This window comes from Halichoerus grypus, chromosome X (genome assembly GCF_964656455.1).
Source record: "Halichoerus grypus chromosome X, mHalGry1.hap1.1, whole genome shotgun sequence".
In the NCBI taxonomy this organism is placed as follows: domain Eukaryota; kingdom Metazoa; phylum Chordata; class Mammalia; order Carnivora; family Phocidae; genus Halichoerus; species Halichoerus grypus.
The window spans coordinates 101,668,428-101,693,079 of NC_135727.1; the positions used below are offsets into that span (position 1 = coordinate 101,668,428).

Sequence of the window (24,652 nt, forward strand, 5' to 3'; positions counted from 1 at the left end):
CTTATCTATATCTTGTTTCCTTAGATTGCATAAATGTCAAAGTATGTTCTTCATAATAAAATAGTTTTTATAAGTTTAAATGAGATCTTCTAAACTCGATTATTTTGAGATGCATGGTATACTTGAGTTGGTTCTTACTGTTTTGTGTTCCAAAACTGTTTTGCAATGAACCAATCTGGTATTGTAATATAATAGAAAAAAGAAGAGGTGAATTTTCATAAACAATATATATACTTAATCAGATTTGTACTTATGACCTTTGAAATATGAAGTCAACCACATCACTCTTTCAAAATTTTGCAAGGGAATTCATAGATGTTAAATTAGTAACATAAGGTCTTTTTAATTTTGCTATGAATGATCAAGAATCATAAGTAAAATGTTAATAAAAATGGAAAGTGGGGCGCCTGGCTGGCTCAGTTCGGCAGAGCATGCAACTATTGATCGGGGTGAGTTCAAGCACCACGTTGGGCCTAGTGCTTACTTTATTTTATTTTTTTATTACTTTTTTATTTTTTTAAAGATTTTATTTATTTATTTGACAGAGAGAGAGATAGCGAGAGCAGGAACACAAGCAGAGGGAGTGGGAGAGGGAGAAGCAGGCTTCCCGCCGAGCAGGGAGCCCGATGTGGGACTCGATCCCAGGACCCTGGGATCATGACCTGAGCCGAAGGCAGACACTTAACGACTGAGCCACCCAGGCGCCCCTATTTTTTAAAGATTTTATTTATTTATTTGACAGAGAGAGACACAGTGAGAGAGGGAACACAAGCAGGGGGAGTGGGAGAGGGAGAAGCAGGCTTCCCGTGGAGCAGTGATCCTGATGCAGGGCTCGATCCCAGGACCCTGGGATCATGACCTGAGCCAAAGGCAGACGCTTAATGACTGAGCCACCCAGGCGCCCCGCTAGTGCTTACTTTAAAAAAAAAAAAAAAAAAAAAGGAAAGAGGTTAAGAGTCAAATGGTTCTTACAAGTGTATACCAAGATTTTAGTGCATGTATAATTCAATCACAGACCTAATATTTTATATTGTATTTATTTTTTAGAAATATATTTCTTTTAACTAACTGTATGGTATATCACAGAACAATGATTAATGAAAAATGTAGAGCTTACAAAGACAAATTTGAAGATAAAAAGCCTTACACAGATATCCTAGTTAACCTCATTCTTTTATTGATATTTCTGAAAAATTATGTTGTTATTATAACTGACAAGATTTGTGACCTTGTGCAAGTTTTTTATCCTGCTATTTCAATTTCCCTAATTGTAAGATTGGAAAACTACAGCACTTAACTCATAGTATGGGTTTTTCTGATCATTAAATGAGATGATAAAAGCCCAATACCCACAATAGAGACCAGTATATATTAAGTACCCAATAGTTAGTTACTATTAATTACTACATGTGGTACACTTAATAATAGTGAGCTTGATAAATTTGCATTTATTAAGGAATAAAGTTAACATTTTGTGGAATTATAAGAATCTTAAGTTGGGACATATTCAAGAAGGGGAAATTTTCTTTTTTTCTTTTTTTACTTTATTAATGGTTTAGTAACAAGTCCCCCCTTTGGTGAAATGTCTTTGAATACTGTATTTCTTATTGCAAAGAATAAGAAAAGAATACGGACAACAACACTTCAGTATCAGAAGGAAGATGTTATTCTTTTTGAATTTGCCAGTTACAGACAGTAGAAGACTCATAACTTCTGCAACCTCTAAATATCTGTCATAAATATGTTGTTTTTCAAAGTATGGCCCCATGATCATTTGATTCTGAATCCCTTAGCTGCTAATTAAAGCTTCTCATTAAAATAGCAACTTTCTGATCACCAGCCAGATTGCATGAATTCGACTCTCAGGAGGTGGGTCTAACCAGACTCTCTTTTTAGCAAGCTCCATAGGTGATTTTTACACATAGTAAAGTTTGAGAAATTCTAATCTAGTATGACATAAGAAACTGCTATCAATCATTTTGCCTTCTGGCTTTCACATGAGTGAGGATTTTCTTTTACAAATAGTTCTTGATTTCCATCTTGGATCAGTGAAGAAAATGAACAGTGATTACTAGCAGCAATTTTGAGGCTTCAACTGGAGACCCAGACCTGTTGTAGACTGTAAATAAATACCAGAAATCAAAGGTTCTCTTTCTTTTTAAAATGAAACTAATGGGTTTTGATGTAGTTTCTCTTTTTGATATGTGATAGACTCATGAGTTTTATGGATCCTTATCTAAGAAACCCCATGATCCCTTATGACATTTCCCAAAGAAATAGTGGCACACTAATTTTTTAAAAAGTAGGCTCCATGCCCAATGTGGGGGTTGAACTCACCACCTCGAGATCAAGAGTCACATGCTCTACCAACTACACTGATTTTTAATAAGGCTGATTGAATATCTTTTTTTTTTTTTTAAGATTTTATTTATTCATTTGAGAGAGAGCACGAACGGGGACGGACAGAGGGAGAGGGAAAAGCAGAGTCCTTGCTGAGGGGGGCCTCAGGTGGGGCTTGATCCCAGCACCCTGAGATCATGACCTGAGCCGAAGTCAGAGACTTAACTGACTAAGCCACCCAGGTGCCCCATAGCTTTTTGATATCTTTTGAGATAAAATGGTAATAGTGCATTTGCAAGCCATCATACTGTAATTTTTGCTTAAAAGTGATTTATTAAAAAGTGTTGTCATAAGAATATTTAACATGAGATCTACCTTTTTAAAAAGTTTTGACTCTACACTATTATTGTTGAATATAGGTACACTGTTGTACAGCAAATCTCTAGAGCTTATTCATCTTGCTTAACTGAAATTTTATGTCCATTTATTAGTAACTTCTCATTTCCCTTTCCCCAGCCCCTGGGACATTCCACTCTGATTCTATGAATCTATTTTAGAGACCTCATATAAGTACAATCGTGCAATATTTGTCTTCCTATGACTGGCTTATTTGACTTAGCATATGTCCTCCAGGTTCATCCAAGTTGTCACATATTACAGAATTTCCCTCTTTTTAAAGGCTTTATTATACTCCGTTGTTGTATATACCACATTTTCTTTATCCATTCATCTGTCAATGGACATTTAAGTTGTTTTCAACTTAATAGTGAATAGTGCTGCAATGAACATAGGAGTGTAGACATCTCTTTAAGATCCTGATTTTTATTCTTTTGGATAAATATCCACAAGTGAAATCGCTTGATTTAGAAGAGATGTTCATAAACTGATAATCACTAAAGGATTTGGATTATTTATTAATGCTGCTAAATTGGTATTCCACAAATATTTACCATATTAATTTTTGTCTTACAGATGATAATTATCTCCAGAAGAAAATACAGATATTCAGGTGTTACACAGCTCCAACTTTATGAAATTATACATAATACTGGTGGTTATTCAGATGATAAGTGCAAATGGCAATTTTGATGAATTGGATATAAAAAGGCAGCATTTAGGGGCGCCTTGGTGGCTCAGTTGGTTAAGCGAGAGACTCTTGATTTTGGCTCAGGTCATAATCTCCGGGTCGTGAGATCAAGCCCCAGTCATGCTCCTTGCTGGGCATGGAGCCTGCTTAAGATTCTCTCTCTCCCTCTCCCTCTCCCCCTCCCTCCCTCCCCATTTCGCTCTCTCTCAAAAAAGGGAAACATTTCAATAAGAACATTGAAGGGAAATTGTTTTGATTAACTGATTTGATTGGTTTCTTTTGCGTGCTATGCACATACAATATAACATTCATGATTTTTGTGGTGATGAATTTATTTCATGATGTCTTAAATGATGAAACTTATATTTTCAGAGGGGGAAAATATATCATATATGGGTACAGTATATATCATTGCTGATTTGAAGTTCGAAGTGATAAACAAGTTCAGTTGTCAGTATCATTAACAATAAATCACAGTCAGAGACATGCAAGGAGACTCCTTTTAAAATGGGGTATTAATGACTACTAAGACAATCAGTATCCAGAGAATAACCTCAAACAGGTCTGTCTGGGACTTACGATGCTGGCATTTACCAAGTGATGGAAATCCTAATGAAACATTGTCGTGACTGGGTGATACTGTGTCACTTTGTAATGTGAGTCAGAGAATGTTTCTTTGTGCACTTTTATAACTCTTGTTCTATTCTAGTTCTAGTCTGCTGTTACTTGTTATTCAAAACTTCCTACCTTCACATTGAGCATGGCATGTACCATTTCCCTGAGCGGCAGGGATGTGGCTTATTGGTTATCTTGCTTCTCTCCAAATTTTAGTCATAGCCTCCATGCATAATCATTCCTCTTCGCCGGTTTTTATACTTATTTGATTATCCCAAGTGCAGTGATTGTTCACCATTGGCTAAGATGGACAATGGTTGTTGCCCTTCTCCCCGCAGATTGAGGCTATTCTGAACTGGATCTAGAGAAGTATGTTGGTAGACTTTCTTGGCCCTCCCTTATGGCTGTGGCTTCCCTCCCATAGGACAGTGGATATTTCTCAGGGGTCTGTCCAGTCTTTTCTGTGAGTGCCTGTTGTAGTTTGTTGGGAAAAAAAAAAAAAATACATGTAAGAGTATATGGACTCCTCCAATTTCCGATGGCAATTTCAGGGGTTTCACATTGTCTCACCAGGCCACGCTTGGTCTTCACCAATTGCCACTGATTCTAGCTCAGTTTTTCATATCAGTGTCTAATTATGTCTAGCCCAAGCCAGTGCATGTTCTTTTCTCATTCTCCTTGCAGTGTCGTGGTCTTCCGTTAGATTTGGGACCATCTACTTCAACTCTCTGGTAGTTCAAGAAAAACCATAATTTGAAGTTGGTCTAGCTCTTTTTTATTGTGTGTGGGGGGAAGCAGCACTCCTTTCAACACTCTAAAACCCAGGACAGATGGAAGCTAAAACCATTATTTATATAGTTTTAATTTTAGCAAGTGGAGTGAAAATCCACATTTCTAGCAGTGCCTTTGACAATACTGTCACTTTTTTTTTATACTTACAGTATTCTTACTCAGGTTAAAAAATATATAGCATATATAAATATTTCATAACTACTAAATTATTTTCAGGATGTTTCAGAAACATTTCAAAATGTTTTCTTTTTATTTCTAGAAGATTAATGATTGTATAGTTTCCATAGAGATGAAATTTAAAATTTATAATACCCAGTCATCTGATCAAAGTGATGTAATAAAGCCTAGATATTGCTCTCTTGGACTTTGCACAGTAATGTTGCTTGTGTTTTCTTCAGACACTCTTCTTTTTTCCAAATTAAAAATGTAAAGCAGGGGCGCCTGTGTGGCTCAGTTGGTTAAGTGTCTACTTTCCGCTCAGGTCGTGATCCCAGGGTCCTGGGATCGAGCCCCGTGTCCGCCACCCTGCTCGGTGGAGAGTCTACTTCTCCCTCTCCCTCTGATCCTCCCTGCTGCTGTGCTCTCTCTCTCAAATGAATAAATAAAAAAATCTTATAAAAATAATAAAAATATAAAGCAGAAAATTTCAGTCTAGAATAAGGCCAATGAAAACAAAAAAAGATAAATTTCTTGCACATCTTTTTTCACAAAAGTTTTGGCACGAAGTCCAGGACATTGTAGGTGATGGTAGACATGTTCTACACCCTTTATTCATTTGGCTTCTTAACTACTTATTTAGTTAAATGTGAGGTCTTTAGACTATGTTGGATTATAGTAGTAAAATCAAATAGTAATGGCAATGTTCTGAAAGAGATTGTGTAGTAGGTATTGAATCATTTTATGAAGAAATCAAAGATAATTAGTAGCTTTTATCTACAAATGTCCTTAAGAAGAAAACTGACATAACTGTACAGCTATGTATTATATAAATTCTAAATAGCTCAGTTGCCATTATTTACTTAGTAGATCACTGGAGATTATCTGTGGGCTTTTCCCTTTTGACTGGATCATCTGTTGATATTTTACTTTTACTTACATATTTTTATTTTTCTGTACCTCACCAAGGTTCCATTCAAACCAAGGGTCCCTTTATTATTGTTCCATGAGCCAAGTTTTCTCTTTGTGCATTCTATTTTCTCCTATCCACTGTAACAGATAATTGGAAAAGGACTCCATTACCTGTTATAGTGGAAATACAATGGAATGTGAATCTATTGTGATTGATTGAGTGATGCATGTATTGTCAGGGTACTAATTTCTTAAGAACTTGTAGGACAAGATCAGTGACATGATGTTAATTATCACTTTCATTGAACTAATTTCCAATTTAATGCTTTAAGACTCTGAAGTTAAGTATAACGAGAAAAGCTTATATATTTTCCTCAGCCATTCTAACCCTCTGAAATTACATCTAACTGTATGTTTATTATTTCACGTACTTTGTTGGTCCAGAGTGTTCGATATCCACCTGTAGATTTTAGAATGAAAAATAAATTTATTTTGATGTTATATTACAAATGTGCTACATACTGCAAATACACATAGATTTAAGCATGCTTACCAATTTTGCAATTTAGGTGGATATATGATTATTCATGTCACAAAAACAGCATAATAAATTTCAAAAGCTCTTATCTATATTATAATTCCCCTTTTCCCACAGATTCAATTTAGATTTTCTGTGTATCTGACTTATTGGCATATTTTTGAGGAATATAAATATTTTTTTTTTAAGATTTTATTTATTTATTTGACACAGAGAGACACAGAGAGAGAGGGAACACAAGCAGGGGGTGTGGGAGAGGGAGAAGCAGACTTCCTGCGGAGCGGGGAGCCCGATGTGGGGCTCAATCCCAGGACCCTGGGATCATGATGACCTGAGCCAAAGGCAGACGCTTAACGACTGAGCCACCCAGGCACCCCAGGAATATAAATATTGTTATTTATTTGGACTCTAGTGCACATGGCCCCAGAATACTCTAGAGTTCACACACAAGGAAAATATTGATAATATGTCTTAGTGTAATTACTTTCTGTATGGATAAATTATATTTTATTTTCACCAGATCACTGATGGTTTCTCCTTCATCTACATAGAAAAAAATACATATATTCTATAAATACTTAACCTCATATTTAAGCTTATTTTTGAGATTATTACAATTATATTTATCTTCCACAATTTTTTAACATATTTTTTTCTTAATGCCAAGATACAGAAGCTTTATTTATTTATTTATTTATTTATTTGTCAGAGAGAGCAAGTACAAGCAGGGGGAGTGGCAGGTAGAGGGAGAAGCAGGCTCCCCGCTGAGCAAGGAGGCTGACACAGGACTCGATCCCAGGACCCTGGGATCATGACCTGAGCCAACGGCAGACGCCCAACTGACTGAGCCACCCAGGTGTCCCTATCTTCCACAATTAAAGACCTACTAATCTGTTTATTTTATAAATGGACAAGGAATTCAAAAAATGAAAATTTAAAATAATTTAGTTTAAATATACATTAGGAGGTGTATTTGAATAAGTAGTTTGAGTAAGGAATTGTTTGAATAGAAAAATATTTAAAGCATAAAAACATACACAGCACTTGTTATACTGTCACACTAATTTTTGCAAAATTATAGAGATAGTTACTGCCCCAATGAGCAAATTCATTTGTCCACAGTGACCAGCTGAATTAGTCATATAGTTATATTCATGTAGCAGATTCCCTGTGCACTAACCTAGTCTTCTTTAATATAGTCCATCTTTATTTTTAATTTTTAAAAAATAATTAATTAATTTATTTGAAAAACAGAGTGAGAGAAAGAACATGAGTCAGGGGGAGGGTCAGAGGGAGAAGCAGACTCCCCACTGAGCAGGGAGCCCAACTTGGGGCTCAATCCCGGGACTCCAGGATCATGACCTGAGCTGAAGGCAGATGCTTAACCAACTGAGCCACCCAGGGACCCCAATATATTCCCTTTTAGGTATGTTTTGTGTAGTAGTATGTTTTTGTATATTATTTAGTAATCATTTCTGTCATCTTGTACATTTTTTGCCAGGTAGCAGTTATCTTTTTTGGGGGGTAGAGGTGTGTGTGTGTGTGTGTGTGTACATTCATATATTTATAGATACTCATATTTTACATCAGTTATTTGTTTATGTATAGATACCACAAAAATGACAAGATAATGCATACCAAGGAAGTTTTAATATTTCATAGTTGACATAGTTTGACATAGTTTATTTTCTGCTATCTCAAGTATGATCATATAAATTAAGAGTCAAGGTACCTGGAGATATTTCTCTCTAGGAATTAGGTAGAGAATAACATAGTTGTCATACTGACTGGTGAATTTTGTTCAAACACTCCTACCTCAGAACTGACAAAGTGTGCAGTGTTTTTAAAAAGGAGTTCAGATAATGGTAATAAAGATGTCAACGTAAGAGAATCACAATCATGAATATTTTTTAAAACCTTACAAATACAGTGTGCTTGAGTTGCAGAGTGCTGATTGTCCACTTTTTTTTTTTGCTTTATTGAGATATAATTGATATATAACATTTGTGTAAATTTAAGGTGTACAGCATGATGGTTTGATGTATGTTTAAATTGTGAACTTACCACCATAATAAGGTTAATTAATAGGCTAGAGCAAGGGCGCCTGAGTGGCTCAGTCGTTAAGCATCTGCCTTCGGCTCAGGTCATGATCCCAGGGTCCTGGGATCGAGTCCCACATCAGGCTCCCTGCTCAGCGGGAAGCCTGCTCTCCCTCTCCCACTCCCACTCCCATTGCTTGGGATATAAAATGGGAATAAAAATGCTTTTATTTATTTGACAGAGACAGCGAGAGAGGGAATACAAGCAGGGGGAGTGGGAGAGGGAGAAGCAGGCTCCCCGCTGAGCAGGAATCCCCATGCGGGGCTCGATCCCAGGGCCCCTGGGATCATGACCTGAGCTGAAGGCAGACACTTAACTGACTGAACCACCTAGGTGCCCCAGAACATTTCTCTTTATAGCACCCCACCCAGGCGCCCCTAGGCTAGAGCATTTTAAAGCAGGGGTTTAAGAACCTGTAGTAGTCTGGTGAAGTCTATGGATCCTTTCCACCACCGCGCTCCACCCCCCCCCCCACCCCGCCGAAAAGTTTCTAAATACAGAAAATAAAAGAGCTAGGATTAGAAAGGAAACTACTTATATTTTAAAACATTTCTCAAAATATTAAAGTTTTGATATGGTAATATGCATACTTCTTGATTGCTTTAACTAACAAGATTTAGTGGTGTTTTAAATAGCCACTTTGATTATGAAGTATAGTGGGGAAAATTTTTTTGAGATATTCATAACATCCATTTACTTATACATCATTTGAGTAGTGCTCAAAGAGTCCTCACTTCTTATATTTGCGGTCTTCACTTAGTTGTCATACCACCAAATGGCAGTAATTAAAATTACAAATAGATTAATAAGACAGAAATTATGATTCTGTCAACAGTAAAAAGAGAAAAATCTGTAATAACTGAAATTTCCACTTCCAGTGTACATTAATTTCTTCCTTTCTTTTTGTGATTTCCTTCTCATTTTAAGGAATATGATGGAGACCATGTGTCGTGTCCTTAATTTTAGAAATACAAGCTTAGAGGGCGCCTGGGTGGCTCAGTTGGTTAAGCGACTGCCTTCGGCTCAGGTCATGATCCTGGAGTCCCGGGATCGAGTCCCGCATCGGGCTCCCTGCTCGGCAGGGAGTCTGCTTCTCCCTCTGACCCTCCTCCCTCTCATGCTCTCTGTCTCTCATTCTCTCTCTCAAATAAATAAATAAAATCTTTAAAAAAAAAAAAATACAAGCTTAGATAAAATGCCTCCTTTTTAAAGAAATAGAAGAATTCACATAAATTAGATGTAATGCCCAAACATTTTTTTTATAATCAAGCGTAAGGTATACATTATACGTAAATTACAGTTTTTTACTAGGAAATCTGGCATCTAATTTTGACAACAAATAATTTAAAGTACTTTATCTCATTTTCCAAATATGCAACTTTTCACTTGTAATAAATAATACGCCACCAGCAAAATGAAAAGCACATTTTGAGCAAGCCATGGAGTGCTCTTAAAAGTTTTGTACCTTTGAATATTTATCAAGATATTGATTTGGGGCAGTTTATCTTTTTGGGTAAGCATTTTGTTAATGAAGTGTTTTAACCCTGGTAGTAGTAGAGTGATTTATGTTTGTGTCAGTCATTATTTTTAGATATATCTGATGCCTGCTAGGAAGTCAAGTTTACTGCTATAATGTTTGTGTTTGTACAATACCAGTAAAAAGGGAAATAAACTTTAAAGTGCTAACATTATGGCAAGGTTATCTCCTTCACCCTCTTACCTAAAGTGATGATTCTTCTGAGATCTGTAGTGTTCAGCAAGCGGATTTGTTGTTTAGCTGCAGGTAGATGATAATAATAATTAGAGGAAGATCTGTTTTAAACAAGTTCAGCTTTAGGATTCAAGTATTTTGGTCGAACTCGTCTGAACGTGAGTTTAGTAAGGACTGAAATTGCCCATGGGTACAGAAGGACAAAACCATCTTGATTTTAATTTCGGACAGTGAACTTGGGCCCTCATAATCCTTCTGACATTTAGTCTTAAGATTTCTCAAAAAGTTAATATGATCTGGCAAAATCAAATCCCAATGATGCAATCTTTATTTTTCAATTGAATTCCATATGCAGTAATTGGGAATGAGCCTAATCCACATCGAAAAGGAAATTCCTGTAGCACTCTATCATTAAATTCAAGAGTAAAAGAAATCTATGTTTATGCATTCTTCAGAAAGCAAGTTGACCACAAACTTGAACATGCAATTCCTTGCAGGAACAAAAATACCTTCCCTAGTGTGATCAGAAAACAGCTGTTATAAGTTGCTGCGTAGGCATTTGACAGTATGACAACCCTGCTCACACCCAGAGTCTGGATGTTAAGGACCAGAGCTTGGGATTCTCACTACAAGTTTCTGCTTTGCTTTTATCAGGGCGCCTTTTAAAGTAACTGCTTGGAGTTAAGCCCGCAAAAAGTTAATGACCTCAGCCTCAACCACCTATTAAGTAATAGATACTTGCTCCCCTGCCCTCTGTCTCCTGATGACTCGTGACCTGTGAAGGGGAGGACTGCTCTTCCCCAAGCTCACTGTGTCCCCACCACAGCCTGGTTTCCGGGGCTTGTCAGTAGTAAATCTTGGGACTTTACTTTCTGTGTGTAGGTATATTGAAAATGCCCCTTCAATCAAAAATGATCCTGGGGTTTTCACTTCCCCAAAGTGGGAGCTGGGATGCTGAAGGAGCTACCTGCCAAACCCTTGTGGGTGTCTTTGTGCCTCCTCATTAGCAGGTCATAACCTGCATAATTATAACTTAAACCAGCTACATGCACCCCAACACAGCTAGTTTGCTTCAAGTATATCTATTTTTTTACTTTGATTCCAGTTTTATCACAGCTCTGTCTCTGATCTAATTATTTCAAAATCATATAAATGAAATATAACTGAAGGAGTTATGAGAGAGGGTAAAGAACAGTTGATCTTGAACAATGCAGGGGATAGGAGCACTAACCCCTTGCACAAGAGACAACCTGCACATAACTTTTGATTGCCCACAATCTTAACTACTGATAGCTTACTGTTGATCGGAAGCCTTATCGACAACACACACAGGTGATTAACACATATTTTTGTATGTTATATGTATTATATACTGTATTCTTACAATAAAGTAAGATAAGGAAAAGAAAACGTTATTAAGAAAATCGTTAAGAGACTGGAGCGCCTGGGTGTCTGACTCTTGATTTTGATTCAGATCATGATCTCAGGGTCATGAGATTGAGCCCCACGTGGGGCTCCTGGATGAGTGCAGAGTCTGCTTAAGTTTCTCTCTCTTGGGGCACCTGGGTGGCTCAGTTGGTTGAGCATCTGCCTTTGGCTCAGGTCATGATCCCAAGTTCCTGGGATCAAGCCCCACATCGGGCTCCCTGCTCACCGGGGAGCTGGCTTCTCCCTCTCTCTGCCACTCCCCCTGTTTGTGCTCTCTCTCTCTGACAAATAATAAATAAAATCTTAAAAAAAAAAAGTTTCTCTCTCCCTCTCCCTCTGCCTCTCCTCCCACACTTTCTCTGTCTCTCAAAGTCTTTTTTTAAAAAAGATTATTCATTTATTTTAGAGATAGAGAGAGCAAGAGCAGGGGGAGGGGCAGAGGGAGAGAGAGAATCTCAAGCTGACTCCATGCCGAGTGTGAAGCCCGATGTGGGGCTCAATCCCAGTATCCTGAGATCATGACCTGAGCTGAAAACAAGAGTCTGATGTTAACCAACCAAGCCATCTAGGCCCCCCATAAATAAATCTTAAAAAAAGGAAAGAAAATCATAAGAGAAAATACATTTACAGTACTGTAGTACATTTGTCTTAAAAAATTCATGTGTAAGTGACTCACACCGTTAAAACCCCTGTTGTTCAAGGGTCAACTGTAGTTTTAATATATAATAATGGCTATTTCTGTTACTTAACTAAATATTCATTATTAACAATTCAAGAAATTCCTGAGGTAATATGGATAGCCCCCCCCAAACTTAATCCAATCCCCCTTAGATGATGTTACACCATAATCAATTAGGCATATGATCTTCCATGCTTCTATGCATACTTGGGGACAATTTTTAAATAGAAAACCAATGAGTCATCTTACATTTTTCTTTTTTTTTTAAGTATATCCATGCCCAGCGTGGAGCCCAAAGTGGGGCTTGAACTTATCTGAGATCATGACCTGAGCTGAGTTCAAGGGTCAGATGCTTAATCAACTGAGCCACCCAGGTGCTCTGACTCATCTTACATATTAATGAAGAATATATTTGTTATTTTAACAGTGACCAAATGACAATGACAAATAAGACAGGCTTTTTTCTTTTTCATATGAAAGCCTAGACTTGTAGGCCCAAGGAGTGTGGTGCCTGTGTCTCAGATCATCCAGGGACCCAGGTTTCTTTTCTCTTGTTGCTTTACCATCCCTTGTGTTGTCCTCATCTGCCCATCAATTGAGGAGTCACATCTGCAGTGGAGAGCAAGCTGGTTCCCTTTAAAGCCATGACCTGAAGATGCACGCATCATTTCTACTTGCATCTCATTGGTCAGAACTCAGTCATATGGACATGTCTAGCTGCAGTTGAGCCTGGGAAATGTTGTCTCTTGACAGATCAAGATATAATTGGGGGGTCTTCTATTACTAACAAAGGAGAAAGAAGGAAATAAATATTGGGGAATCAAGTTGCAGTCTCTGCCATATTTTATTTACTTTGGATTTATAAAATCTATTCATCTATTCATATATCCATCCAAAAGTATTTACTGAGCACCACTTATACACGAAATACTTTTCTGGGTGTGCCTGGGTGGCTCAGTCAGTTGGACGTCTGCCTTCGGCTCAGGTCATGATCTCAGGGTCCTGGGATCGAGCCCCATGTGGGGCTCTCTGCTCAGTGGGAAGTCTGCTTCTCACTCTCTCTCTGTATTCTCTCCTCTCTCTATCAAGTAGATAAATAAAATAGAAAGAAAGAAAGAAAGAAAGAAAGAAAGAAAGAAAGAAAGAAAGAAAGAAAGAAAGAAAGAAAGAAAACAGACTTTTCTGTCCCTGGTAACACCATGGTGTGGGAAGCTCTTGCCCTCACATACACCATCTCTCTCCTAAGGCAAAGAGTGCTGTCTCCGGGTCTTAGGATGGAGCCCTAGGCAGTATGTCAAATCCCCTACTGAGACTAGAAATCATCCCTGAGCTCTACTATAATGGATAGGACTAATAATCCCAGTTCCCTTGTGGCTAAAACGTTTCCCAGGACACAGAACTATCAGTGGGTGCTGTTTCTTATAAAGTAGCCTTGATAATATACATAGAAGAGAATGGGAACTATTAAACATTTCTTGCCATAATCAACCCCTCGTTTGCCTGGTCAATGTTTTTGGAGAAGTGTTTTTCTTCTGCAATCCCCTGTGTGCTGCTTTACCTCTCTCTCTTTCTCCTCTCTCCCTGATCAGGCCTCTCTCCCCTCAGCAGCACCCACAATTCTTTTCTCCTCCAAGTCACATCCCTGCACCTCCTACTTTCCACGTTGTGGCCTCTTTTCTCCCTCTAGTTGTGTGCAGTTTGTTCTTTCAGTCCTCAGATTGATTTCCTGGGTGTTCAGAATAATGCGATAATTATAAAGCTGTGTACTAGGGACGAGGCAAGCATAATGTCTTCCTACTACTCCACCATCTCAGCTCCTCCCTAAATATTTCTTAATAAATGAAAGAAAACGTTTGTCACAATAATTTCCTTCCCATATATCCACCTACATCCCATAGGTTCTTAGGAAATACAGAAAAAGTTCGCTATCTCAGAGAAATTGCATTCTTTTTATTTACCAGCTAGATAGAAGTAGTACTCATTTTGCAATAAACAAAAAAAAGGAGAGAGTATTATTAACTCATACAATTAAATTTTAATAATGCTATTTTTAATAGTTGCTGTTTCCTTTTATCTGAGTAGATTTTAATTTTGTAATTGCAAATAAGTCCAAATGAATCACATAGGTCTTAAATTTATAAATAAAACTGGAATATATCCACATGGAAAGTGTGGACTTTTCTATTGGCAACATTCCCATTGACTCTTTATGGAATTATTTCTTCAAATTAAAATTGGACAGATGGAAACCAATCCCATTTATCTTGGAAATAGTATAACCTGGAACCAGAATTTCCCTTAGTAAAATAATAAGAGGAATTTTGGAAATTGAATTTTTTTTTTACATTTTATTTATTTGAGACAGAGAGAGAGAGAGAGAGAGAGAGATTGCACAAGCAGGGAGAGTGGCAGGCAGAGGGAGAGGGATAAGCAGGCTCCAGCAGAGCAGGGAGCCCAATGCGGACTCCATCCCAGGACCCTGGGATCATTACCTGAGCCGAAGGCAGATGCTTAACCGACTGAGCCACCCAGGTGCCCCAGGAAATTCAGTTTTTTAAAGACTTTTATTTATTTGAGAGAGAGTGCTCATGGGGAGGGGGCGGGCAGAGGGAGAGGGAGAGAATCCTGAAGCAGACTCCCCACTGAGGGCAGAGCCCAAGGAGAGGCTTGATCCCACAACCCCAAGATAATGACATGAGCCGAAACTAAAAATCAAATGTTTAATGGACTGAGCCACCCAGGCACCCCTGGAAATTCAGTTTTTAATAAATGAAACCCTATAAGCCTTCCTTTCTTCAACTAATAGTAAAAACTGACTAATAGGCAAATAAGGGAAGCATATAATAGAGTGGATTTGCCTCAGAGTTCAAATGTGTAACACTTAACTGCCATGTTTCAGGACTCAAATAAATTTCTTAAGTATTTCTTGATTAAAATGGACCAAAATTTATAAAGCAGGCAAATGATATTTATAGTACTTCAGGAATGGCCATTCAGATGTGCAAAGATTGTTTTGTGTCATTCTGCTATACTTAAGTGAAGTTTAATGGCTGATTAAATTTCACTGTAGAAACTTTGAACTGGGAGTAAGTGTTCAAAGCTTGATTTCTATCGGAAACTTATCCTAATGAAGGAAAATGATTTTATGTATAAGGGAAGGTAGAATGAAATGTTCGTATATAGGATTCATTATATGTTCTCACTACTCTACTGCCTTGTATACTTGTCAGTTTGTAAACTAAAGAAATCGTAAATCTGATAATAGGAACTGATCAAATGTTACAACCTAAAATATTTGAAACTTGCTAAGAGTGTAGATTCTAAAAGTCTTCATCACAGGAAAAAAACATGTACTTTTTGGAACTACATGAGGTGATAGATATTAACAAAACTTACTGTGGGAATCATTTCCCAATATATGTAAATCAAGGTACTATGCTATACACCTTAAGTTTATATAACACAGTATGTCAATTATATCTCAATAAAACTGAAAAAAATTTAAAAGTTACTACCTAAAAACTGTCTACTTTCTCCTAGATGAGCAAGATGTCTTAGGAAGCTGCCAACACAGTTTGGGAAATTTGAAAGGCATATTAGGGATAATAAACTCTCAAAATGTTCTTGAAAATACAATATTTGATATGATTCTAATTTAATTGCTTCATTACTTTTCATAATGAAAAATAATACTTGATGTTCAAAATAGCTATATGGAAAGATTGCAGGCTTATCTTCATCCATCATTCTCTCCGAAATACTTTTTTCTCTGCTTAGTGCTATCAAATTTAACAAGCTCATTTTTTGGCTAAAGACACTTTAATTTGTGAATGTTCTTTTTGTTCTCTTGAAGCATGTCTTTGTCTTTTTTTTTTTAAGATTTATTTATTTTGAAGAGAGAGAGGAAGAGGGGGAGGGGGGGAAGGGCAGAGGGAGATAGAACCTTAAGCAGGCTCTGCGCTCACCACGGATCCCCACGTGGGACTGGATCTCAAGACCCAAGCCAAAAGCAAGAGTCAGATGCCCAACTGACTGTGCCACTCACGTGCTCTGAAGCATGTCTTCTTTTTTTTTTTTAAGATTTTATTTATTTGTTGGAGAGAGAGAGGAGAGAGAGAGCATGGGAGCATGAGCAGGGCAGAGGGGCAGAGCGAGAGCGAGAAGCAGACTCTCCACTGAGCAGGGAGCCCAACGTGGGGCTCAATCCCGGGACCTTGAGATCATGACCTGAGCCGAAGGCAGATGCTTAACTTACTGAGCCACCTAGGCGTCCTAAGCATGTCTTTCTATACCAAAGCAGATTTGATCAGTTCCCTCTCAACTTTAATATTTTCTCTGTCTTTATGCTGACCTCTCTCTCTTGTCTGGTCTTTTTAACAATACCTCATAATAATTTTCTTCCTTTTCCTGTCATTATTTCAAGAGCGTGACCAACTTGCTTGCACTCTAAGTGTCCCTGCGTGCCCTTGCCTTCTCCCCTATTTCTTTATTAAGGGACAAATCTGGCCAGGACTCTGAGTATGATTTGACTCTTCAGTATATGAAGAGGGAAACCAGCTATCTTCCCCCTTGACTGTAATTTAAACACAGTTTACCCAGCACATTAAGTTAGTGTACAGAGAGTCACACTGTCCCTGCCATTTTGTCTTTCTTGTTGTCTCTTAAATCCCATATGGTAGAAATTAAAGTACTTCACTCTGTGGCTTGAACGGTGATGGGGCTTTAGGAGGGAATACTAATTACACCCTTATCCGAGTTTATAACCAACTGAGAAGTAGCTATAGAAATAAGGCAGACGGAGATTAAAATGTCAGCTCATTATTAGTAAAGATGAACTGGAATGTGGCTTGGAATTTTGGACACATATGTCTGATTGCTACCTTCCCCAAATTGAAGGTATGCACATCAAGTTGGCCAGTAGTGGACTTCCTGCAGAGAAAAAGGAACTTCCACATGAAGGAGGAGGAGAAAGGATCGATTCCTAGATTCACATTTTGGGGACAGAAAGAGAAGGGTCTGCTGCTCTGCTCATGTTCGGTTCACCCAAATTCACTGATTCAATATGTTGCTTTTCCTAGGACAGTGAGTCATGCTGGAGGAGGCAGGTTGAAGATGGAGGTTTTTTTTTTTTTTCTTCCATACTTTACCTTGTGAGTGAATAGGCCCCTCTATGTAAACATAATAAGTAGGAGGTAAGAATCCCCACCACTCTCTTCCCATCAGCCTCCATTTATTTTTATCTTCTTTCCGCCGGCCCAGTAAAACTGTCAAGCCTCATTAAATGAAAATGCCAGGAGCCCTCTGCTCTCTCTCCATTCCCACTCTTCACATGCACAACTTCCTTGCATTAACCAGGATTGATCATTTTAATACTTTCAGCATTGAACAACAATCAAGTGAGCACTTTTGCTGTCAGATACTGTTTTGTCTCAGATGCCAAAATGAACAAAACACAGACTGTTGTCAAGAGGTTCAATGAACATCTATCCAGCATGTTATATTTATGAATCGTTCTATTTAAGTCAGTTGGTATGGTCCTACCAGGACATTATTCTCCTTAAATATTTAGACTTTGTTTCACCATGTCACTTCTAGATGATTACAGATCATTCTCTGAAGGGGGAAGTTCCCCTATATTTGTATTTCTTCTTGCTAAGTAACTCTTGGTCCAGGTGTTCTTTGTGCCTCTCTGGCGATTAGTTCAGTGACTTTTCTTTGTGGGATGTTCCCTGTAGGGAGTGGTTTTAATGTTTAGCTGCATATCAGAGTTGTGGCTCCTCTATTTCCCAGGTGTTTTGTAGCTCAAGGGCATTGTTCTTTGACTAACTTGTCTCTTCTGTGTCTGATTGGCTGCTTTATGTGTCCGGCTGGTCTCATTTCGCCCAAGGCCAGTCAGCTTGCTGTGTTTGGTTTGTATGTTATATGTAAACTCTCTTGTGAGATTCTGTTTGTAATTACAAACAGCCCCTGAAAAGACTGTCATTGGTTCTCCCAAGACCTCACATTGGCTTCAGCTGTACCCTTTGTTCTGCTTCTCCTCACTTCATTTTCTCTGGTCAGTTCACTTCATTAAGGCTTCTGTCCTCCTCACTTTAGTAGGACCCTCCTGGACTAGACCGCCAACTTTGTCTTTCATGCCTTTAATCCAGTGGTCCAGATTTGTGCTCTGAACTTAATCAACGCATCAGCAGAATTTACCATTTGACTAGTTGAAGTTCTTTTTGCTCTTGGTTTAGCTTTCTTAATTTATTATCTCACTGGGTGTCTGTGCTCCATCTCCGTTGCTGCCTTCTCTTCCTCTATCTCTGACCCTAAGGACCAGCACACTCTCTTGTACAGGTTATAGGTTATGCCCCGCACACTTCCAGATTATGAGACGATAGCACACTCTCTGCGGTTGTGCCATTTGACAGGCCTGATATCCCAGGCTGTGAAGTTGGACAGTGTTCCTTCTTCCATTTGGTCTCTGTGGACCTTGCAAAAATTTCCTCACTATAAACTTCAGATTCCTCGTCATTAATGTGGTGATGATAACAGTACCTGTTACCCAGGTTTATTTTTGATAATTCAATGTGCAAATAGATGTGGAATCCTTAGAAAGTGCAGAAAGTGCATGGTTCTCAGTGAGTGTCCTGTGTTAGATCTTACCTTTATTATCATTTAAAGTTCTAGGTGGGTATTCTGTGATAGCGCTGTAGTAATGTGCCCATCTTCCATTTTTGAGTGAGGTTTTTCAGAATCACACAAAAGAATATTCTATGAAAAGAAAGCAATAAAAAAATATGACCCCTAAATCGTGGGTAGAGTCTGAAATTGGATGTAATTGCTAAAAGCTCAGATAAAATATTTGTGTTTCAGGCAGTTCCTTTATCTTTCATTTCTGGTATCTTTTCTCAAAAGAAAACATGTAAGAAGAGCATCAGGTGTGTGGCCAATTTTCATTTTGTTGCTTACTGTTCTTCAGCCATAGCAGAGGAAAATGCAGTTATTTTAAGTTAATCAAAATGTCTGGTCTTTGAAATGACCTTACAAAAGTGAAGTAAAAACATGTAAATGAAATACCCCTTCAAAAAGATGCAATTTTATAAAAATAATAAGAGTATGTGGATGGCATTTCTTAATTATATGTTCAAAGAAAGTAGCTCCTGGTAATTTATCCATCATCCTCTATTTTCTTTGAATACCTTGTAATCTAGCCTATTTCAATTTTGTCTTCGGTAATTACCTTCATTTCTTATATGAAGGTATAAATTCTTGTTTTGTCCTTTTGTGAAACAAATGTACATGCTTATTATTACAGCACAGGAAACTACAGAAAATAAGGGAAGTAACGTAGCTAACAATTTCCATTATACTTTGATATTCATTTCTCCATCATGGAGATATTTTTGTTGAGTTTGCCATAAAATGTATTTAATGTAAGATTAAAATGGTTATTGATTTTGTAAATAAATGTGTTAACAATTCAATAGTTTTAAATTATCACATTTAGTCAAGTATTCTGTTTTTAAAAATTCCTGGTTCTACCATATTGATTAAAATTCAATCATTGTCCTGAGAAAATTCACCCAAGTAACTGCCACCCTTGGCCAACATAGCTCCTGCTACTTGATCTTTGGGCACTATGGTTCAGACATTAGATTGAATAGTAATTACGCAGGGACACTATCTGGATGGGAGACATGCCGCTTTTTTCAATATAATGACTGCTGGCACATCCAAACGATGATTACCATTATTGTATTATGACACTGTGTGTGTGTGTGTGTGTGTGTATCATTGTGCAATTCTCTAAAACCTGTTTGATTAAATATTTTGTATATATGTTAAAGAGTATGAATATAGAACAGAAGCGATAAGCTTGTGATTCTAGTCAGTCAGGACTGCTCATGTATCTCTCACTTTATCTGTATCATCCTCTCACCCTCTTGCAAGGTACTACTTGCCCTGAACTACTGGGGAAATTTCATTGACTTCTCTCCTAACCCCTTTTGCTCACTTTACCATTAAAAGAGCACATTACTTCCGTAAGCACATAAAAACATTCAGTGGCCTCCAATTATTCTTATCCCAAATCCTCACCATACCCAGCATGGTTTTGCCTATTTTGCTCCCTTCATCTCTCTCTCTCTCTCTTTTTTTTTAAGATCTAGTTTATTTATTTGACAGAGAGAGCGAGTGCAAGCACAAGCAGGGGGAGCTGCAGGCAGAGGCAGAGGGAGAAGCAGACTCCCCACTGAGCAGGGAGCTCGACATGGGGCTCGATCCCAGGACCCTGGGATCATGACCTGAGCCGAAGGCAGATGCTTAACCCACTGAGCCACCGAAGCGCCCCGCCCCCTTCATCTCTTGAGAAGTTCTTCCCACTCCCTCTGTCCCATCCATAAAAGTTCTTTCTTACATGGGCCAGCCTGGTTTCCACCATGGAAAATTCCCATATGCTGCTCTGATACATTGAAGGTGATTTGTCCCTCTCTATCCAGCTAACTCTTACTCCCCCCTTCAGGTTTGGTGTATTGGTCTCCTCGTGGGGAAATCATTAGCAGTCAGGGTCCCAGCACCTACACTCTCCTCGCCTCATTTATTTATTCATGGTAGCAGTTATCATTGTAATAATTTTAAAACCAGTTGTGTCATTGGCAGCTTATTGTCAGTCCTATTCTATTGATCATAAGCTCAATGAGGACAAAGCCCTCAATTAGTATTTGCTTAATGAACAAAGGAATGAAAATGTAAATATAAACCACAAGAAAAATGTTCTTTTTAAAGACTTTATTTATTTATTTATTTGAGGAAGAGGGTCAAACAGACTCCTTGCTGAGTGTGGAACCCAACCTGGGGCTCATCTCATAACTCTGAGATCATGACCTGAGCAGAAATCAAGAGTGAGATCTTTAACTGACTCAGCCACTCAGGCACCCCAGAAAAATCTTCTTCTTCTTCTTCTTCTTTTTAAAGATTCATTTATTTATTTTAGAGAGAGCACGTGCACACGTGGGGTAGGGGAAGAGGGAAGAGATCGAGAATCTCAAGCAAACTCAGCACTGTGCATGAGCTGGACTCAGGGCTTGATCCCACGACCATGAGATCACAACCGGAGCCGAAACCAAGAGCCTGATGTTTAACCGACTGCACCACCCAGACACCCCAAAAATGTTCTTTTTAAAGTATGTTTATATATTGGCCTTGGAGGCAGTATTATTTCCCCCATATCCATGAATTTAGCCACAGCTAGAAAGTTTAACTGACTTGTCATCTATAGGTCTTAGTGGTTCATAAATATTTTCTCAGTATGGGGGACAATTGACAATGGGAGGTTTTCTGAGAAGACAAGCCTGTGCTAACCATTATATATTGTAAGATAGAAAAAACAACAGAAGTGAGTAGTTACATACCTATTCAAACATAATTGAAGTTAAATAGATACTTATTATGAATACTGATTTCATCAAGTGTCTTTCTAACATTTTAAAAAGTGTAGAAAATTTCTCCAATATTAAAAGGATTATTACAGTAGGACTAAGGACTGTTGACTTGCAGCTTTGAATTTTTAAAATACTTATTTTAGAAGCCTGCATTTATTCTTTTAAAGTTGCCACCTATATTTATCATGAACCTGATTTTATCCAACAACCAGATAATACACTGTCTTAGTTGTCAACAACTCAATCCACATAGAATGACTACAGACTCTGTCCAAATTGGGAACATGGCAAAAGGCTTATTTCTTAATTGAGAATATGATTTTTCTAATAAAATACTGAGACTCTTAACAGATCAGCTTTAAAACATAATGTAGAATCATGATTATTTTAATCATGATTTTTGTCAATGGTGATTCTGTTCCTCTCCCTTAGGGCCTTATATCCAATGTATTTGAGTTCTAGACAAGGGGGATATATGTAGCATGGACATTTGCTCACATCATTATTACTTGCCTCACCGTCTGTCCCCAGATGATAATTATATCTCTATTTTTACTGATGGAGATTCTTAGAATTATTACAACCATAGAGACAGATCCGCACAGGAGTTTCAGTGCTTCGGAAGTTAAAATTAGTTTCTCATTTCTTAGTTTCATTTTGACACCGCCATTCCCATAAAGGCTTCAATAATAATTCTTTTTTTTTTTAAAGATTTTATTTATTTATTTGACAGAGAGAGAGAGACAGCTAGAGAGGGAACACAAGCAGGGGGAGTGGGAGAGGGAGAAACAGGCTCCCCACTGAGCAGGGAGCCCGACGCGGGGCTCGATCCCAGGACCCCGGGATCATGACCTGAGCTGAAGGCAGACGCTTAACGACTGAGCCACTCAGGCGCCCCAAGGCTTCAATAATTAAATGGAAATACTTGTGGATATCAACTATATACAGTATTGGCATCTCTGAAGGTAGATTAGTATATACAATGAACGTGAGAGGGAGGACGAACATGAAGGAATGGCTGATTTTTTTTTTTTTGGTGGAGGTTTTCCTCAATTTCAAAATATTTTTTTATGGAGAGGGAAAGGGAAAGTTAGCTCCTAAAAATAGGCTTTTATACAATCAAGTTTTGGAGAATCAGGAAGATAAAAGATCTTAAAGATTTTTCAAGTACAAAATGTATACACCTTTGCTAAGTAGATGTAAACTTTGTGTTATCACAGTACAGTACTTCTCATAAGGCAGCTGTACTTTTCTGATTTATGTGTTAGCTCTTTTTAATAAACATTTGAAAAGTTTTGGGGCTCCATGTGATCAAAATGTGTGAGTCATACAGCTCACAATTAGCAGTGAACTTGCACAGCCTCTTTGCCTTCAGCAGTTGTCACTTTGTTTAGGCAGCATTTGTGTCAAAGAACCCTCTAGAAACACAGAATATTCGCAAAAGGAAACGATAAAATGACGTACCCTGTGGAGTTTGGTGTATCTGGTGAAAATCTAATTGTATTTTGCTGGTTTCAAAGCTCTAAGTTAGATTTTCAGTGCAGGGATGCACAAAATCTAAGTAAGGGACAGCAAATAAATGCTTACAATTGCTTTTGTTCTGGCACTTAAACTTTTTTTCCTTAAGGTTCTCTAATTATTAAGGTATTTTAACTTAATAGATATTTCTAAGTTCATCTATCACATAGGAATCAAAGCAAAACAGACCTGCCCTAGATTCGGCAGCACATTTACTAAAATTGGAACGATACAGAGATTACATAGCCCCTGAGCAAGGATGACACAAAAAGCAAAACAGACCTAAACCATAAATGCTGACCAGAATCACAAAAAGATATCCCTAAAATCTGAAAGCAAAACAGAAGGCAGGAACTAAGGAAAGTAGCATAGTTTATCACATAAATAAAAGAATTGATTTATATCAGAGTTTCTCAACTTCTGCAATATTTGAAACGACTCATTTTTTGTTGACAATCTTGTGCATCGCAGGATGCTTAGCAGCATCCCTGGCCTCTAACCACTAGATACCAGTACCACACATCCTCCCTGAGTTGTGACAACCCAAAATCTCTCCCTTCTTTGCCAAATATCCCCTAGGGGAAGAAGGCAAAATCATTCCCTCTCACTCTTTGAGAATCATTGATCTAGCTAAAAGCTTGTCAATTTGTGCATATGCAGGTGTATTTGGTAGATTTTTTAGAAGGAGGATTGCTGGATCAAAGGGGTGGAGGTCACTGCCTGGTGCTTCATAGTGTCACGGAAAGGTGAATGGTCAAACACTGATTTTTTTGCCAGACTGATAGGTGAGGGAAAAAATGTCTCTGTGTTGATTTGCTTTGTATATTCAAGCTTATTTTGACAGGACAGTTTTTACTTATTCTGTTGTCAAGGGGATCACCTTAACAGCATTTGTTACTTCTTCAAAGCCATGCTTCTCAAACTTGGTCATTGTTCAGACAATTTAAGGAAAGGACCAAAGTTATTTTGGTCTCCCTCTGTGGGCTTCAATGATTTTTACTAGACAATTACTTCAGTAGGTTCAAACAAATGTATAAAAAAGCCTATCTGTAGCTTACATCTTCAATGCAGCTATAAAAATGAAGTCATCAGTGTATAAATTACATAATAACAGAACAATCAAACCGAAACGTTTAAATTAACAATGCTAATTTAATGTGGCCATCGATACACCGTGAACATTTAATCACCGCAGACAATATGACTATGGGCCTGCTTGTTAAGGAGGATACTTATGTGTTTGCCTTTGCCTTTCCTACGGAGTGCCACAGGATGTGGCAATCCGCCCTCCATTGCTAAGCTACTCTATCACCTTAGGTCTCATGAAAAGATCCAGGGAAGCATGCGACCT

General features: G+C 38.0%; 1 long non-coding RNA gene and 1 other non-coding gene across 2 annotated transcripts in view; one reads left to right on the forward strand and one right to left on the reverse strand.

The window, feature by feature from the left end:
- Positions 1-556: 556 nt before the first annotated feature.
- The window catches only part of LOC144380457 (uncharacterized), a 167,772-nt gene continuing 143,676 nt past the window's right edge, over positions 557-24,652 (reverse strand). Inside the window, exons 3-4 of the long non-coding RNA XR_013444614.1 lie at positions 10,261-10,317; positions 557-916 (exon numbers count right to left, since the gene is read on the reverse strand). This is a non-coding gene — a long non-coding RNA (uncharacterized LOC144380457). The remainder of the gene's footprint in view (positions 917-10,260; positions 10,318-24,652) is intronic.
- Positions 23,493-23,596, forward strand: LOC118545672 (U6 spliceosomal RNA). Its single transcript, XR_004922192.1, has one exon. It is a non-coding gene; the product is annotated as a U6 spliceosomal RNA (small nuclear RNA).